At 38.7% G+C, this 18,451-nt stretch overlaps 1 protein-coding gene across 1 annotated transcript in view; it reads right to left on the bottom strand.

The window, feature by feature from the left end:
* The window catches only part of ARSH (arylsulfatase family member H), a 299,298-nt gene that overhangs the window by 15,451 nt on the left and 265,396 nt on the right, over positions 1 to 18,451 (bottom strand). The window lies entirely within an intron of this gene.

Raw genomic sequence — 18,451 nt, 5'->3', positions numbered from 1 at the left:
ATTTTGGAGCACATATCAATAACATTTCTATAAATACAGCCCAAAGAAAGTCAAACACCATTTTATATTTGACGATGCTTCTTGTATGATTTTTATACCAAAGAAGACAAATATGTCTCTTTTGGACTTCAGAGGACTCATATCAAAAAATTAATGAAGAATCAAGTTAGAATTTGACTTTGGAAAGTTCGTCAAAGATAAAAAGTTTAAAATGCTTGATATCACGAAATAGGGTCATGGGTCATTGTAAAATAAGTCATTCATTTAACCAAAGCAGTAACTCAAAGATTTCAAAAAAAAAAAAAAAAAAGTGAAAATCTTTATTCTTTGAGAGAGGAGACTTAATATCCCAAACAATAAGCCCTAATTAAAAACAGGATGCGGCAAATTAAATTTGTTTTTTTGAAATTTTATAATAAAAGTTTAATCATCTGGACTGTAAAATATAATTTCTATAAACCTTGTAACCTTTATCATTTTGCATGAAGGAGTGAGTTAATGCTCCAAGAAAGCCTTGTTAAACTGACACAGCAACCTAGATACTGGTTTTGCTTTAGTGTGCCTTTGATATGAATGGTTAATTCCTAGAGAAACTGAGCTACTTTTCTCTTAATATCAGCCCTTACAATCTCACATGCCCACCTCTTCCACAATAGTCCTTGGGCCTTGAGGAGTTGAATAGTTTTAATTTCTGGCCCTGCATCTCATGAACGCAGTTTACTTTGATTAGCATCTTCTACCGGGCCTGAAGATAAGGCTGTAATTGCTGTCAGTGTTTAAGATATAGCAGAACTTGGTGTCCTTTTTAGACCCAGAAGTCAAAGCCCTATAGCTCAATGGCACAAGGACTTTAAAAGCACATACAGAAAGTTACACAGATGGAAGAACCTTAAGTAAAAAATTTTTTATGTTTTTTTTTCTAAGCAATCCACAAGTTTGCAATAATGACATAGGATTTATTTCAATAAAATGTAAAATCTCTTAGGCCAGTTACCAATAAGCAAAATAAAAGACCATCTGCAGTGTACGGAATATTATGTTGGAAGAAAACACTTTTTTAGACCTTTAAGAAAAAATTTTGGGCCTGTCATAGTGGCTCATGCCTGTTATCCCAGCATTTTGGGAGGCTGAAGCAGGTGGATCACTTGAGGTCAGAAGTTCGAGACCAGCCTGGCCAACACGGTGAAACCCTGTCTCTACTACAAATACAAAAATTAGCCGGGCGTGGTGGTAGGAGAATTGCTTGAACCTGGAAGGGGGAGGTTGCAGTGAGCCAAGATTGTGCCACTGCACTCTCAGCCTGGGTGACAGAGCAAGACCCTGTCTCAAAAAAAAAAAAAAAAAAAAAAAAAATTATGAGACATGTCTCTACCCCCATGTTCTTAGCTTCTTAGCTTCAGGTCATCCCAGAAAAAAATAACAAACTGTTACAAAATGGGAGCCACTGTACTCAGTTCTTCTTCCTCAGATTGTGTAAGAACAAGCTAAGTGAACTCAATTATTTATCATTAATACAAAAGGCAGTACGTGAACCTACTTTCCTTCTACTTTATACAGCACTGAAATGATTTCTTCTCCTGCAGTGATGACAAGAAATATATTTTTGGTCTCTGTAGTTGACATGCAAATGTACTCACTGTATCTCAAGTGAAAACTCATTAAAAGCCACTGGAATGCAATTGTGTTATCTCCCAGGAACACAGACAATAACATTCGTCATCACTCCGAGTGCATTTCCATTTGCTAACACAGTGAAATCACGAACCTCACCTTCGTTCCCCTGAGGTTTCCATAGAAAGTTTTCACATTTTATTCCAGCTGATCAGACAAAAGCTCTAGGTGTCTGTTTATCACCAAGACATTTTTTAAATTTAAATAGCAAAATGCAGCCACACGATCACCTATAAAACCATGGAAACTTCTGTTTCCTAAGGTGTCGAGTAGGTCTGAGTTTGTAGATATTGCTAAAAATTTCCCACCAAGTGTTCAGAATTGTTGCTTAGATAATAAATATTAGGCTAAATTAGACACATAGGAGGGGCTAATACATAAGAAAAATGACATATATCAGTTGAAAATATTTACTTTTCTCTAATATTTTACTCATTTTGGGAAAATAATTCCTTTTGCAAAGAGATTTCCAATGCTCTTGGTTTTGTGGGTACTCTGCAATTGTGTGTATAATAGACAATTGGGCAAATCTTACCCAAGTTTACCTTTCCTGGCTTCCCTATTTCTACTTATGATCACTATCACATCTTGAAGCTGGAAGGAATCGTGGTAGCTATTATTCATTTGGCAATTTTTTACAGGTTTATTGAATGTCTGTTGTGGATCAGGCTCTATTTTAGGCACTGAGGATTTACACATACCCTTGGGAAACCTCAGGGGGCAAATAAAACACAACTAAATGAGTGAGATAAGGTCAGATGGTAATGGTTGCTATAATGAAAACTGTTCGGGGAGATATTTAAATTAAGCTTTTGATCAGGAACTACTTCAATGAGGAGATGATATTTAATCTTGAGAAAGAGCTGGCCAAGTGGATTTATGAAGAGAGCATCCCAGATAGAGGAAACAGCATCTGTATACAATGAGGTGCTTGACAATTTTTGATAAATGAGGAATTATCTTTAATTACCTTACAATTTTAAAGTATTTTCTTATTTAGTGGCCATCTATATTTTAACTGATATTTGCAATTTTCTATGAGGGTAATCATATTGTAGTAGAAAGGGATTTTTTGCCTTCAAGATATTAGCCCTTTGTTACTGGTATTGCAAATACTCTCCCATTTAGTTATTATTTATACCTTGACAAATTTTGTTCTTTTTTTAAATGAAGGTTATATATTATATTTAATTCTATTAACCTTTTTTATGTTTCTTAGCTTTCATTATATGCTTAGAAATAACCACTCTACCTAAAGTTATTTAGTAAAGTCACTAGTAATTATTTATATTAACACTTCATCTTTAATGTTTTAAAGTATTTGATATATCCTTGCATTTATTTGAGTTGAGAAACCGTTTTAGTTTTTAACAAATGGTTAACTAGTAATCACAAAGAAATTAAATAATTGACATTCTTGCTGCTTATTTTATTTTATTTTTTTACTTTTTTTTACAGTTTTTTTTATTATATTTTAAGTTCTAGGGTACATGTGCACAACGTGCAGGTTTGTTACATATGTATACATGTGCCATGTTGGTGTGCTGCACCCATTAACTGGTCATTTACATTAGGTGTATCTCCTAATGCTATCCCTCCCCACTCCCCCTACTCCACAACAAGCCCCGGTGTGTGATGTTCCCCTTCCTGTGTGCAAGTGTTCTCATTGTTCAATTCCCATCTATGAGTGAGAACATGCGGTGTTTGGTTTTTTGTCCTTGCGATAGTGTGCTGAGAATGATGGTGTCCAGCTTCATCCATATCCCTACAAAGGACATGAATTCATCAATTTTTATGGCTGCATAGTATTCCATGGTGTATATGTGCCACATTTTCTTAATCCAGTCTATCACTGTTGGACGTGTGGGTTGGTTCCAAGTCTCTGCTATTGTGAATAGTGCCACAATAAACATATGTGTGCATGTGTTTTTATAGCAGCATGATTCATAATCCTTTGCGTATATACCCAGTAATGGGATGGCTGGGTCAAATGGTATTTCTAGTTCTAGATCCCTGAGGAATCGCCACACTGACTTCCACAATGGTTGAACTAGTTTTCAGTCCCACCAACAGTGTGAAAATGTTCCTATTTCTCCACGTCCTCTCCAGCACCTGTTGTTTCCTGACTTTTTAATGATCGCCATTCTAACTGGTGTGAGATGGTATCTCATTGTGGTTTTGATTTGCATTTCTCTGATGGCCAGTGATGACGAGCATTTTTTCATGTGTCTTTTGGCTGCATAAATGTCTTCTTTTGAGAAGTGTCTGGTCATGTCCTTTGCCCACTTTTTGATGGGGTTGTTTGTTTTTTTCTTGTAAATTTGTTTGAGTTCATTGTAGATTCTGGATATTAGCCCTTTGTCAGATGAGTAGGTTGCAAAAATTTTCTCCTGTTCTGTAGGTTTCCTGTTCACTCTCTTGGTAGTTTCTTTTGCTGTGCAGAAGCTCTTTAGTTTAATTAGATCCCATGTGTCAATTTTGTCTTTTGTTGCCATTGCTTTTGGTGTCTTAGACATGAAGTCCTTGCCCATACCTATGTCCTGAATGGTATTGCCTAGGTTTTCTTCTAGGGTTTTTATGGTTTTAGGTGTAACATTTACGTCTTTAATCCATCTTGAATTAATTTTTGTATAAGGTGTAAGGAAGGGATCCAGTTTCAGCTTTCTACATATGGCTAGCCAGTTTTCCCAGCACCATTTATTAAATAGGGAATCGTTTCCCCATTTCTTGTTTTTGTCAGATTTGTGAAAGATCAGATAGTTGTAGATGTGTGGTATTATTTCTGAGGCCTCTGTTCTGTTCCATTGGTCTATATCTCTGTTTCGGTACCAGTACCATGCTATATCTGTGTTTTGGTTACTGTAGCCTTGTAGTATAGTTTGAAGTCAGGTAGCGTGATGCCTCCAGCTTTATTCTTTTGGCTTAGGATTGACTTGGCGATGCGGGCTCTTTTTTGGTGCCATTTGAACTTTAAAGTAGTTTTTTCCAATTCTGTGAAGAAAGTCATTGGTAGCTTGATGGGGATGGCATTGAATCTATAAATTACCTTGGGCAGTATGGCCATTTTCACAATATTGATTCTTCCTATCCATGAGTATGGACTGTTCTTCCATTTGTTTGTGTCCTCTTTTATTTCGTTGAGCAGTGGTTTGTAGTTCTCCTTGAAGAGGTCCTTCACGTCCCTTGTAAGTTGGATTCCTAGGTATTTTATTCTCTTTGAAGCAATTGTGAATGGGAGTTCAGTCATGATTTGGCTCTCTGTCTGTTATTGGTGTATAGGAATGCTTGTGATTTTTGCACATTGATTTTGTATCCTGAGACTTTGCTGAAGTTGCCTATCAGCTTAAGGAGATTTTTGGCTGAGACGATGGGGTATTCTAGATATACAATCATGTCATCTGCAAACAGGGACAATTTGACTTCCTCTTTTCCTAATTGAATACCCTTTATTTCTTTCTCCTGCCTGATTGCCCTGGCCAGAACTTCCAACAGTATGTTGAATAGGAGTGGTGAGAGAGGGCATCCCTGTCTTGTGCCAGTTTTCAAAGGGAATGCTTCCAGGTTTTGCCCATTCAGCAGGATATTAGCTGTGGGTTTGTCATAGATAGCTCTTATTATTTTGAGATACATCCCAATAGTACCTAATTTATTGAGCGTTTTTAGCATGAAGAGCTGTTGAATTTTGTCAAAGGCCTTTTCTGCATCTATTGAGATAATCATGTGGTTTTTGTCTTTGGTAATGTTTATATGCTGGATTACGTTTATTGATTTGTGTATGTTGAAGCAGCCTTGCATTCCAGGGATGAAGCCAACTTGATCATGGTGGATAATCTTTTTGATGTGCTGCTGGATTCCGTTTGCCAGTATTTTATTGAGGATTTTTGCATCTATGTTCATCAGGGATATTGGTCTAAAATTCTGTTTTTTTGTTGTGTCCCTGCCAGGCTTTGGTATCAGGATGATGCTGGCCTCATCAAATGAGTTAGGGAGGATTCCCTCTTTTTCTGTTGATTGGAATATTTTCAGAAGGAATGGTACCAGCTCCTCCTTATAACTCTGGTAGAATTCGGCTGTGAATCCTTCTATTCCTGGACTTTTTTTGGTTGGTACACTATTAATTATTGCCTCAATTTCAGAGCCTGTTATTGGTCTATTCAGGGATTCAACTTCTTCCTGGTTTAGTCTTGGTAGGGTGTATGTGTTGAGGAATTTATCCATTTCTTCTAGATTTTCTAGTTCATTTGCATAGAGGTGTTTATAGCATTCTCTGATGGTAGTTTGTATTTCTGTGGCATCAGTGGTGATATCCTCTTTATCATTTTTTATTGCGTCTATTTGATTCTTCTCTCTGTTCTTTTTTATTAGTCTTGCTAGCAGTCTATCAATTGTGTTGATCTTTTAAGAAAACCAGCTCCTGGATTCGTTGGTTTTTTGGAGCGTTTTTGTGTCTCTCTCTCCTTCAGTTCTGCTCTGATCTTAGTTATTTCTTGTCTTCTGCTAGCTTTTGAATGTGTTTGCTCTTGCTTGTCTAGTTCTTTTAATTGTGATGTTAGGGTGTCAATTTTAGATCTTTCCTGCTTTCTCTTGTAGGCATTTAGTGCTATAAATTTCCCTCTACGCACTGCTTTGAATGTGTCTCAGACATTCGGGTATGTTGTATCTTTGTTCTTGTTGGTTTAGCTACAAAGAAGCTTCTTCAATTTTAAAAAGCCCGCTCTATAATCTGATTGGTCAGTTTTTGTTCCATCATCAGTAAGTGGTTTCTCCGCGTTTAAGCCATTTAGGCACCAGCTACTTCGGCGTTACTAATTTGTTCGGCGTTAATATAATATGCTATCCACACACAAGACAAGATAGTAGCAAGTTTCAAGATGGGGTACATTACATGCCAATTTGATATGACCGTGTTGATTTTAAATGCTGCCTTATCATATACTAAATTATATATTCTTGAGTCTAAATCCAGACTTTGTACTGTGTTCCTTTTAGCTATTGCTCTTTGCCAATACCAACTGTTTTGTTTTTTCTATCTTTATAATGGCATTGATGTTGGGACCGGTCTTCCCTCATTCGTCTTTATCAAAAGTATCTTAGTATCACCTGTTATTCCAGGTATATCTTTGAGTCCTTTTGCCAGTTTATTTTTAAATAATATTTTGATTGGAACAGAATAAAAATTATAATTACATTTACATAAAATAGAAATTTTTACTTTGATGATTCCTAAATACATTCTGTTGTTGTTTACTATAATAAATATGCCCACTTTTTACCATACCGAACCTCTGATTAGTTCTAAAAAGATATAGAATGAATTTTCTCAGATTTTCTCGGTATATAAGAATGTAATCTACAGATAATTACATATCTTATAAGGAATTACACATTGTTATTACACATATGTGTATATTCATTTGTTTATTTATTTATAGGAACTAGAGCTCATATATTTTAATATGGCTTCACCACTTACCAGCTGTGATACTTTACATCTCTTAACCTCAACTTTCTTTAAAACCGAGGGACAGTTACCACACACGGTGATTTGGACCATCAAAGGATCACATGAGTTCATTTAGACAAAATGCTTAGAACAATGCCTATCACATAATAAGCACTATAAAGGGTTTTTTGTTGCTGATGCCATTATGAATATTATTTTATTGGCCGCAGCTTCAAAAGAAAAGAGAAATAATAGTGGTGTAAGTAAACATCTTTATTTTGCTCTTTATCTTAGGGATGATAGCCTTTAGAGATTTCTTTTACATGTTTATTTCATCTATATTTTTACATTATGAAGTATTTAAACTTATAGACATTTTGACATTTTGTAACTTAATTTATTGGTATGTGTATTAGTCCGTTCTCATGCTGCTAATAAAGACATACCCAAGACTGAGTTATTTATAAAGGAAAGAGGTTTAATTGACTCCCAGTTCAGCATGGCTGCAGAGGCCCCAGGAAACTTACAAATGATAACAGAAGAGGAAGCAAACACATCCTTCTTCACATGGCAGCAGGGAGAAAAATGAGTGTTGCGTTAGTCCATCTTCATGCTGCTAATAAAGACATACCTGAGACTGCGCAATTTTACTAAAAAAAGAGGTTTATTGGACTTACAGTTCCACATGGCTGGGGAGGCCTCACAATCATGGCAGAGGGCAAGGAGGAGCAAATCACATCTTATGTGAATGGCGGCAGACAAAAAGAGAGCTTGTGCAGGGAAACTCTGCCTTATAAAGCCTTCAAATCTCATGAGACTTATTCACTATCAAAAGAACAGCATGGGAAAGACCTGCCCCCATGATTCAATTACCTCCCACCAGGCGCCTCCCACAGTATGTGGAAATTCAAGTTGAGATTTGGGTGGGAACACAGCCAAACTGTATCATTATGCCCCTGGCCCTTCCGAATCTCATGTCTTCAGATGTCAAAACCAATCATGCCTTCCCAACAGTCCCCCAGAGTCTTAACTCATTTCAACATGAACTCAAAGTCCACAGTCCAAAGTCTCATCTGAGACAAGGCAAGTCTCTTTCACCTATGAGCCTGTAAAATCAAAAGCAAGTTAGTTACTTCCTAGACACAATGGGAGTACAGGAATTGGGTAAATATAGTCACTCTAAAGGGGAGAAATTAGCCAAAACAAGGGGCTACAGGCCCCATGCAAGTCCAAAATCAAGTAGGGGAGTCACATATTAAAGCTCCAAAATGATCTCCTTTTACTCCATGTCTCACGTTTGGGTCACGGTGATGCAAGAGATGGGTTCACATGGTCTTGGGCAGCTCCACCCCTGTGGCTTTGCAGTGTACAGCCTCCCTCCCAGCTGCTTTCACAGGCTGGTGTTGGGTGTCTGTGGCTTTTCCAGGCACACGGTGCAAGCTGTCGGTGGATCTGCCATTCTTGGGTCTGGCAGATGGTGCCCCTCCTTTCACGGCTCCACGAAGCGGTGCCCCAATAGGGACTCTGTGTGGGGGCTCCAACCCCACATTTCCCTTCCACACTGCCCTAGTAGAGGTTCTCCATGAGAGCCCCACCCCTGCAGCAAACTTCTGCCTGGACACCCAGGCATTTCCTTACATCTTCTGAAATCTAGGTATAGGTTCCCAAACCTCTATTCTTGACTTCTGTGCACCCACAGGCTCAACACCATGTGGAAGCTGCCAAGGCTTAGAGCTTGCACCCTCTGAAGCCACAGCCTGAGCTGCATCTTGACCCCTTTTAGTCATGGCTGGAGTAGCTGGGATGCAGGGCACCAAGTCCCTAGACTGCACACAGCACAGGGGCCCTGGATCTGGCCCATGAAACCATGTTTTCCTTCTAGGCCTCCAGGTCTGTGTTGGGAGGGGCTGCTGTGAAGACCTCTGACATGTTCTGGAGACATTTTCCCCATTGTCTTGGGGATTAACATTTGGCTCCTGGTTACTCATGCACATTTCTGCAACTGACTTGAATTACTCTTCAGAAAATGGGATTTTCTCTTCTATTGGATTGTCAGACTACAAATTTTCCAAAATTTTATGCTGTGCTTCCCTTATAAAACTGAATGCCTTTATCAGCACCCAAGTCACCTCTTGAATGTGTTGCTGCTTAGAAATGTCTTCTGCCAGGTACCCGAAATCATCTCTCTCAAGTTCAAAGTTCCACAAATCTCTAGGGCAGGGGCAAAATGTCACCAGTCTCTTTGCTAAAACATAACAAGAGTCACCTTTGCTCCATTTCCCAACAAGTTCCTCATCTCCATGTGAGACCACCTCAGCCTGGATTTCATTGTCCATATCATTATCAGCATTTTAGTAAAGCCATTCAGGAAGTCTCTGTGGAGTTCCAAACTTTCCCATATTTTCCTGTCTTCTTCTGAGCCCTCCAAACTGTTCCAACCTCTTCCTGTTACTCAGTTCCAAAGTCACTTCCACATTTTTGGGTATAATTTCAGCAATGCCCCTGGCACCAACTTACTGTATTCATTTGTTTTCAGGCAACTGATAAAGACATACCTGAATCTGGGCAATTTTACAAAAGAAAGAGGCCTATTGGACTTACAGTTCCAAGTGGCTGGGGAGGCCTCACAGTCATGGCGGAAGGCAAGGGAGAGTTCGTGACATTTTACATGAATGGTGGCAGGCAAAAAGAGAGCTTGTGCAGGGAAACTCTGCCTTATAAAGCCATCAGATCTCGTGAGACTTATTCACTATTAAGAGAACAGCACGGGAAAAACCTGCCCTCATGATTTAATTACCTCTCACAGGGTACCTCCCACAGCATGTGGGAATTTAAGATGAGATTTGGGTGGGGACACAGCCAAACCATATCAGTGTCCAGCAAAGGGGGAAGCCCCTTATAAAACCACCAGATCTTGTGAGAACTCACTCACTATCATGAGAACAATATAGGGGAATCTGTCCCCATAATTCAATTATCTCCACCTATTTTTTCCATGACACATGGGGATTATGGGAACTACAATTCAAGATGAGATTTGGGTGGGAACACAGCCAAACCATATTAGTATGTATCTCTAAAAAGCAACATTAAAAAAATAAACTGCAATACTATTAAGATAGCAAACAAAAGTGATATCTTCTAAGGCCAGGCACAGTGGCTCATGCCCGTAATCTCAACATTTGCAATACCAAGATGGGCGGATATCTTGATCCCAGGATTCTGAAATTGTGTGCATATTTACTCATGGTGTAATTTACTTTCTTCTGATAGCTGTTGTATTTTCTATAAACTGGTAGTTCAATCTGAAGGCTTGATTGGATTACAGTTACAAATATTTTGTGAAAGAGCACCCTATACTACATGATGTGTCATTTCTGGACGTATGGGAAGCAGATGTCGAGGCATAATTAGAAGTGCAAAAGATTTATTGGGAAAAATGCGTGAGAGGATAGAGGAGAAGGGGAACAAGAGTTTTTATGATCTGCACAAAAATTCTGAAGCTTTTAAAAACGTATAAATTATTTAGGATTTGCACCCCATTCTCCTTCATGTCTTCACCTGCTACGTTTTCCCCTCAGAAAACCTTAATTGCAAATTTGAATTTCTCTGAGTTTTTGAGTGGGCTGTGATCTTTGTCATTTCTAATACTTCCACATGCTGTTGGTTCCTTTGCTTGGAATATTCTTTCCATCGTGGTCAATGTGAACTCTTAATTATACTATAAAGATAACTTAAATATCATCTCCTCTAGTAAACTCACCTGCACTTACCTGGAGACTGGTTGACTGATTCTTTCTCTACATTTCTGTAAATCCTCATATGTATGTGTAGAACAGTGCTTATCTTATGTTTTTTCACAAATTATTTATGTGTTTGTTTCCTCATTTAACTGTGGGTTAGGAAGACTGCAAATATGCTATTTCTTCTGTACATTATTCATGAGTAGTACAGAGCTTGATCAATATTAGCTGTTCAAAAGAATGAGTACATAATTCCTCAATGAAGTGTAGTTTCAAAGCCAGTTTCTCTACTCTCTTGCTCTCTGATTAAATATTCATCTTTCAAACTATTACCCAAACTGCATTTTAGGGACAATAAAACACTTAGTTGTTACGCACAAGGGCTCTGAAGCCAAACACCTGGAGTTAAAATCCTCTCTAAGCTACTTACTGTGTGACCCTAACCACCTTGGCCTTATTTTCTGCATCTGTGAAATAATAATTAGATTATCAATTTTATATGGTTGCTTCAAGGATTAAATGAGATAATAGGTAAGCTTTCAATAAACATTCGTTAGCATTTCCAAAGATCACATCTCATATAAAATCTTTATATTTACTTAGCCCTGTATCACATGCTCCAGCTACATTAACATCACTGTTACCAATAATTCTATTAGCTGGCCGGGCACGGTGGCTCATGCCTGTAATGCCAGCACTTTGGGAGGCCAAGGCGGGCAGATCACGAGGTCAGGAGTTCAAGACCAGCCTGACCAACATGGCGAAACCCCGTCTCTACTAAAAATACAAAAATTAGCTGGGGCATGGTGGTGCATGCTTGTAATCCCAGCTACTTGGGAGGCTGAGGCAGGAGAATCGCTTGAACCCGGGAGGTGGAGGTTGCAGTGAACTAAGATCATGCCACTGCATTCCAGCCTGGGCAACAGAGCGAGACTCCATCTCAGAAAGAAAACCAATCAATTAGCTTATAATTATTTATTATGTTCAATGCATACTTTAATTGATTAAGCACATATTTTGAATCAAGCACTGCTCTAGATATTAGAGATATGGCAGTGAACAAACATTTATTTTTTTTTCCTTCACGTGGCTTATATTCTGGGGAGAGGGGGCAGGCAATAAGCGAAAATAAATATGCTAAATATATACTATTTGAGATAGTATACATTGAAATGGAGGAAATAATGTAGAACATGGGAGTTCAGGGAATGCTGAGGGGATGTTGTTTTAAATAGGGAGTTCAAGTAAAACCTCACTGAAAAGGTGATATTTGAGAAAAAACCACGAGAAAATGAGGGAGCAAGTAATGTAGATATTTGAGGAAAAGCAGTTCAAAACAATAATGAACTGTTTTTCATTCAGAACAAAGGCTGAATTCTTGAAGCAGAAATGTGCTTGGCATATATAGAGAATCATGGGGAGGTCATATTGACCAAAGAAGAATAAGAAACAGGCACAATAATGGAGGCTAAAGTCACAGAGGTAGCAGGTTCCAAATGACATAAAGTGTGTTTTGTTTTTTTTTTGCTTTGAGTGAGCTGGAAAGCCATTGCCAGTTTTCAGTGAAGGAGTGATGTGATGAATTTTTAAAAGATCCTTCTAGAAGCTGTGTGCAGAATAAACTATAGATTGATAAGGATGGCGCAGAAATACCAAGTAGGAGTCTATTCCAGTAATCCAGATGAGGGATAATGATGATTTGGTTGAGAGTTGTAATGTTAGAGATGGTGAGAAGTGGGCCAGCTTGAAAAGTATTTTAAAAGAGCATACAGGATTTGCTGATGAGTTGGACTTGGGGTAAAAAAAGGAGAGGAGTTGAGCATAATAATAATAATAGCTAATGCATTTGCACTTAATACATATTCAACACTAGTAAACTTTTAAATAAGTATTAGCTAATTTAGTTTTTAGAAACAATGCAGAAATAATTCCTGGAACATATGAGTACTCAATATTTACTAATTGAGGCACAGAGAGGTTAACTAGCTTAGCCCATGCCATGCAGCTAGTAAATAGTGGATCCAAGATTCAAACCGAGACAGTGCAGCTACAGAATTCATGATTTTAAGTACTGCATGATGGATGGATGCTTTGAAAGAATGTTAGGGCCAGGGTCTGGGATCCGTGAGAATAAAGGAGGCCAGTGTTTTTGTGAGCTCAGCAGCCAAGAGCAGGAGTGGTGCTAAGAGGCCCAGGGAGAGACCTGCTACCCCAAACATTGACTCTTTTCCCTGTGCAGGATGTTAGAAGCCCCCCCAAACTCCAGTAGTGTTCTACAGAGAGATAGTCAATAGACAATTTCTTAATTAGCCATATTTTTAAAAAATAGGCTTTCCATTTCATCCATACATAGGCATGTGCTTATTTTGCCTAAAAGGGTATAACACAATTTGTCAACCAAAATGAAATTAATGTGGAAATTTTGTTGTTTGCTGGAATGCCACATTGGGGAATTATTTCACAGTTTTGATGAGTGAGCAGATATTAATTGAGAGACATGGAGTGATCAGAGGAGGTCAGTCAACCTGTGTTCATCAGCAGCTGCTCCTTTATGTTTTATCTGTGTTCTGTGGGGCCAACCACTCAAGAAAGCTCAGGCCTTGGCTTAGCCTCTTCTCAGAATCTCATAGGAGCTACAGCCATTGCTGAGTGCTCTGGGCATGCTGTATCCATAGTGTACACTCACACCTGGACACAGAGCATGTCCTGGTGCCATGTAAGGGGAGGACAAAAGACCCACTGTCTCACACCAAGCTCTCCTACAATTATGTTTTCCCATCAGTGTCATTATCAAACTGGGAGTGATTTCCACCTCCCCGTTTCTGGGAACATTCGTCAATGTCTGGAGACATTTTTGGTTGCTATAACTGGTGGGAGGTGAGTGCTACTGACAGTGGGTGAAGGCAGAGATGCTTCTGAATATCCTGCAATGCACAGGAGAGTCTCTGTGCAAAGAATTATCAGGCTTAAAACAATAGTGCTGACGATGAAAACTCTGGTGTAGGATGAAGCCTTCCTTGTCTTAGTTTAGGTTGGGCTATTGGGGTAGGACAGGTTACCTCAGAGCTTGCAGGACACACAGAAATCTGAATGGGAATAGTTGGGGCTATTGGAAAGATGTTAAAGGCCGGGACAGTCAGAAGGTGATTGGCTGAGGAAGAACTCAGCAGAATTCATTTCCCTTGTCTTTTCCATTATTGCTAGGGAAAGAGAGGATGCCAAAATGTGAAGGAATAGTCACCTGGTGCAATAGTAGCCAATGAGAAAATGTTGCTGGTGAGAAAATGATTACAACATATCATAACAATTATTTTTTTAAATAAGAAGCCACAGATGTGTAGCCATTATCTAGCTATCTTCTCTCCTGTTAGCTTCAAGCTCTCTAAACACTTCCTTCCGGGAAAGAGGCAATTAATGGCACCTGCCTTAAAGTTTCTTTTTCTTTTACTTCTTTCTCTCTGAGAAACAGGATTTTTTTAACTTGTCCCTTTTCCCTTCCTTCTCTACTAAAATCAAGTTGGTGCTGTCTATGTTATAGTTTCAATGTTAAGTGAATATGAAAGTGTCTCATCACTTATACAGTCTTACATCTGTTGAGATCAGGCATCAGTCATCTTCTCGTGGTGGGAAAGTGCGGTGGCAGGACAAAACAAGCTGCAGATTTCTGATTAACCAGGAAGCTAAAATGCAGTCCGCTGGGAAGTCCGTGCATAGGTGCCTGATCTGTCCCGGGAGGTGCAGTAAACCTAACTCTAAAACCACACTCATTTGGCCTCATGAGAAAAATAATGTTAAAAGCTTAATTTCACACAATGAATATCTATTGGTGAAGAGGTCCGAGTCTTCCACGATATAAAAAATGTATTAAAAATGGATGATTACCTAACAGAGACAGGGTTAGTCGTCTATGAAATGATTCTCCAAAATAACACTGAAACACGCGCGCACACACACACACACACACATACACATTTTGGGGGAGTAAACCCTTATGAAAGCTTATAAATTAAACTCTGCCAGTCATTTATATACCTACATGAGTGGTTTTATCAGCTCACCTCTGGAAAGCACATTGAATTTGCTATTTGTCACTAAAGGTAGGTTTTAACAGTGTTGATTTAAGACTGCTGGTGACAAGGAAAGATAACTAGTGGTCCTATGACTTAGATGTCTAAAGGATTCAATGAGATGGTTATTAGGGAAGCAAAGTGAAATTGTAGGACAAGCGAGTCTCCTGGCTTCTGGTGAATGAGGAAGTCAGAAGGCAGGCAGTCTGCTGAGAAATGTTCCTGCTTGTTCTGCCAGCCTGACCTGGGTGGTAGAACAAGCAGTGGCCATAAAGACAGTTGGCTAATCTAGGAAGAAAAGCAAAATAATTATGTGAATAAATAATGTTACACAGTTGGGGTTATTTCTATCACTCCATAATAGAAATGGGCAAACTATGGCCACTTAAAAGACCAGGGTACAGAGTGACGTCACCAAGATGGCTAACAAGAGTTACCTGGTGCCCATCTTCTCCATAAAAAGGGACAAAAAACAAATAAACAACTATATTTTGAGTACAGTGACCGAGGAAGCACTCTGGAGAGCACCAGGGGAGTGGTGAAAACCCCACAGAGCAATGAAATCCAGGACAGCACCATAGCAAGGGGAATGAGGAAGCCTGCCTTTGCAACACCGTCTCCCCCATGGGGATCAGCTCAGAGTCAGGAGGAAATTAATCTTACAGTTAAAAGGTAAGCTAGAGATCCACAGTAGTCCTCATTTATGCCACAAACATTAACAATCCTTGCTACAAGAGAGTCCCCCAGTCCTCACAGTCTCTGAATCCAGTTTGGAGAGTAGCTAGGAGTTTGTGTAGCTGCATTGCCTCAGAGTAGGAGCTCAACATGAGCACCCTGCGCACCAGCGACCTAAACTGCTGTGACTCAGCACCATCTTGAAATGGACCCACTAATACAGTGCATCCTGCTCTGGGGACCAGTAGCAACGGACTCTCTTCATCTCAGAGGTCCCACCATCGTGCACCAGGTGCATATGGTTGCCTGCAGCATCACGACCCCAGCTGCCCAGAGCCTAGGCCAGACTGAATGACTGAGACCTTGACATCCAAAACTGCATGGCTACCCCACGCCCTCAGGAAACAAGCAGACCTGCACAGCATGCCGGGAGCATGACAAAGCTGAAATGGTGTGTTATTCATTGAACATTGAAAGGTGGTTTCTGATGAAATAAAGAGTCATTTCAATAATTCTGAGCATTTTTTTTGCCACATCTAACTGAAAAGCAACAATGCATTCAGTTTCTATGGAATCCAGGATGTTTAAAAAATGCAAATTTTATTATCAGTATAAATTGATACATAATTTATAAGTGTATTGCTGATTAAAGTAAAACAGGCAAGGTATAAACAGGCCTTCCTGACAATCAGCACTTTGTTACTGCTCAAAGTTCCCTGCGTTAATCACACTCTGAATCAAAATCAGATGCTACTATGTGAACTCAAAAGGAAGTGAACTAAAAACACAATTTCCTGAAATAACTACCAGTAAGCATCACAGTAGAAACAGTCCAGGCTCTAAAATCAGAGAAACCTGGATTATAATACTGTTCTCTGCATTTTAGCAATCTTGAGCAGAAAACCTCTCAGAGACTTACTTATTTGTAGTATAGGAATATTATCTTCTAATTCTTTAGTTTATTGTAAAGGTTAAACAATGAGACAATATATGTAAAATGCCTAGCATATAACAGGTACATGCAAATAGTAGCTACTATATAAAATTTATTGATTTGCCTTATTCTCAACTAATTTATCTTCATGTAGAATCTAATCTATAAATTTAAAATAAATTCCCACAGATTGTCTTTTCCTCTTGAGAATTTACGTTTTATTATTTTTACTATCACAATTATTATTTCTTTTTTATTTTAAAAATTTATTTATTTTTATTATACCTGAAGTTCTAGGGTACATGTGCACAACATGCAGGTTTGTTATATATGTATCCATGTGCCATGTTGGTGTGCTGCACCCATTAACTCATCATTTACATTAGGTATATCTGCTAATGCTATCCCTCTCCTCTCCCCTCACCCCGCAACAGGCCCCGGTGTGTGATGTTCCCCTTCCTGTGTCCAAGTGTTCTCCTTGTTCAATTTCCACCTATGAGTGAGAACATGCGGTGTTCGGTTTTTTGTCCTTGCGATAGTCTGCTGAGAATGATGGTGTCCAGCTTCATCCATGTCCCTACAAAGGACATGAACTCGTCCTTTTTTATGGCTGTATAGTATTCCATGGTGTATATGTGCCACATTTTCTTAATCCAGTCTATCACTGATGGACATTTGGGTTGGTTCCAAGTCTTTGCTATTGTGAATAGTGCCACAGTAGTATTTTAATTGGTCAGTTTATGATGATTTGGAGAATTGTCCAGAAACTAAACAATCCTGACATTTCAGAAAGAGTAGCTGTGTTGTGAGCTACTCATTCACAAAGACATTGCATGAGACAAGAAGTGTTCATTGTTATTTCCAGCCTCATGTTTTCCTTTTAGTTCATTGTCTTTGTCTGGGCTACTATAACAGAATACCTGAGACGGGGTAATGTATAAAGAACAGAAATTTATTTCTCACAGGTCTGGAGGCTGGGAAATTCCAGATGAAGGCACCAACATCTGATGGGGACCTTCTTGCTGTGTCCTCAATAGTGGAAGGCAGAAGGGCAAGAGAGGAAGAACTTCCTCTGTCAAGCCCCTTTAAAAGGGCACCTAATCCCATTCGTGAGAGAGGAGCCCTCAAGGCCTAATTATATCTTAAAGGCTCCACCTCTTAAAACCATCACACTGGCAACACCAAAATTTTGGAAGGGACATACTCAAATCATAGCAGGTATTGAAACATAGATAGAGAAATGCAACTTAAATTGTTGGGAAAAAGAAGACTACATGCTATATAATTGTATTTGTGTAAACTGTATAAACAGGTAAAGCTAATATGATCTGTTAGAGTCAGAATAATTGTGACCCTAGGTGGAAAAGGCTGTGTATGTGTGCGTGTATGTGTGCGTGTGTGTGTGTGTGTGTGTGCACGTTCGTGTATGTGTTGGGAGTGTTAGTGAGTGAAAACCTCTGGGGTGCATGAAGAGGACCAGTGATGGTGATATCTTATTCTTAATCATGGTGCAAGTTACATGGGGTTCATTCAATTTGTGAAAATTCAGCAAGATAAATCCTCCTAATGTGTTTGATTCTCTGTATATGTACTATATTAAATACAAACTTTTAAATACAGGATCATGGCAAAAACATTATATTTATAATTACATATTTTTTAGAGTAGTTGAAAAAAGAAAGAGAACTAAAAATTACCCAAAATTCTATCTCCAAATTATAGCCAGTGCTGACATTTTATTTTATTATTCTGCTATTATTACTCTTTTTAAACAAAACTAGAGTCATGGTACATGTGGATTGTATCCTACTTTTGATACTTTATATTATTTTTCGTAAATTCTGAATGTCATGAAATATGTTTTGAAAATATGATTTATAATACCGATGTAGTATTGCGTTATATGGATATGCCATAT

Source organism: Gorilla gorilla, chromosome X (genome assembly GCF_029281585.2).
Source record: "Gorilla gorilla gorilla isolate KB3781 chromosome X, NHGRI_mGorGor1-v2.1_pri, whole genome shotgun sequence".
In the NCBI taxonomy this organism is placed as follows: domain Eukaryota; kingdom Metazoa; phylum Chordata; class Mammalia; order Primates; family Hominidae; genus Gorilla; species Gorilla gorilla.
The sequence above is the reverse complement of the archived record's forward strand: the minus strand, read 5'-3'. Positions and strand labels throughout refer to the sequence as shown.